Source organism: Jaculus jaculus, chromosome 12 (assembly GCF_020740685.1).
Source record: "Jaculus jaculus isolate mJacJac1 chromosome 12, mJacJac1.mat.Y.cur, whole genome shotgun sequence".
Lineage (NCBI taxonomy): Eukaryota > Metazoa > Chordata > Mammalia > Rodentia > Dipodidae > Jaculus > Jaculus jaculus.
The window spans coordinates 41704645-41706485 of record NC_059113.1 but is presented as its reverse complement, the minus strand read 5'-3'; positions in this window follow the sequence as shown (position 1 = coordinate 41706485).

Here is a 1841-nt window from a genome sequence, read left to right as displayed (position 1 = left end):
AAATAAATAAAAAGAATTGTTTTAAAAAGCTGGATCCACTGGTGTGGTGGCGCATGCCTTTAATCCCAGCACTCCCGGAGGCAGAGATAGGAGTATTGTCATGAATTCAAGGTCACTCTGAGACGACATAGTGAATTCCAGGTCAGCCTGGGCTAGATCAAGACCCTACCTTGAAAAAAAAAAAGTTGGATCTATATAGCTAGCACACTGTTTGGTGGACTTTTTTAAGTTTGTTGTTGGGTTTTTATGTGTGTGTGGGGTTTTTTTGTTGTTGTTGTTTTGTTTTGTTTTGGTTTGGTTTTGGTTTTTGATTCTTGGTTTTTCAAGGTAGGGTCTCACTCTAGCCCAGGCTGGCCTGGAATTCACTATGTAGTTTCAGGGTGGCCTCAAACTCACGGCAATCCTCCTACCTCTGCCTCCCAAGTGCTGGGATTAAAGGTATGCACCACTACACCCAGCTCAGTTTGGTGGGTTTTGATGATGAATTTCAATTTATGCGTCTATATTCTCAGATTGCCCATTGGAGCTGACAGTCTTTCATCTTTAGCAAATCCACAGAGTTGGGAAAAACAAAATAGTTGAGCCCGGCGTGGTGGCGCACACCTTAAATCCCAGCACTGGGGAGGCAGAGAGAGGTAGGAGGATCGCCATGAGTTTGAGGCCACCCTGAGACTACATAGTGAATTCCAGGTCAGCCTGGACTAGAGTAAGACCCTACCTCAAAAAACTAAAAGAAAAAAAAATAGTTAAACACATGACAAGTTATGCATTGTAATTACATGGAAATGAAGAGATACCAGATGATTTTTACCAGCTTTTTTTGTTCTTTTGTATTTTGTTACTTTGTTTTTGTTTTATTTTTTATTTTATTTATTTATTTATTTTGATGTAATTCACTATGTAGTCTCAGAGTGGCTTCAAATTCATGGTGATTCTCCTACCTCTGCCTCCTGAGCTGGTATTAAAGGTGTGCACCACTACACCCAGCTTATGTTGTCTTGTTTTTTGAGGCAGGGTCTCACTCTAGAGTCCAGGCAGACCTAGAATTCACTCTGTAGCTCCAGGTTACCCTCAAACTCATGACAATTCTCCTACCTCAGCTTTCTGAATGCTGGGGTTAAAAGGTGTGCACCACCACACCTGGTGCTTTACCTGCATTTAAAAATCTTTCTGGGGCTGGAGAGATGGCTTAGCAGTTAAGCGCTTGCCTGTGAAGCCTAAGGACCCCAGTTCGAGGCTCGGTTCCCCAGGTCCCACGTTAGCCAGATGCACAAGGGGGTGTACGCGTCTGGAGCTCGTTTGCAGTGGCTGGAGGCCCTGGCTCACCCATTCTCTCTCTCTCCCTCTATCTGTCTTTCTCTCTGTGTCTGTCGCTCTCAAATAAATAAATAAATAAATAAATAAAATTTAAAAAATCTTTCTGGAATATATTAACAAGTAAAGCACACTAGTAAAGAACACAGACAATACTAAGTACTAAGTGGTTATAATGGAAATGTTTGTTTAAATATGCTATTTATCACTTATGCAGTTACATATGTAGAAGGTGGGGCATTGAGATTCCAGGATTGCTGAGGGACTTGATACCCCAGCCTCCTCTTCACTTATGAAGAACAGCGCAACCATCTTCCAGGCCTTTAAAGTTGCAGAGTCTCAAGCAGCATGTGATGGTTTGAATCAGATGCCCCCCACAAACTCATGTTCTGAATTGGAGCCTTGCTGGAGGAGGTGTGTTGTTAGGGGTGGGCTTAGGGGTGATATAGCCAGCTTCCCCTTGCCAGTGTTTGTTTCACTCCTGCTGCTGTTTGCCACCTGCTGTGGCAAGGAGGTGATGTCCAGCC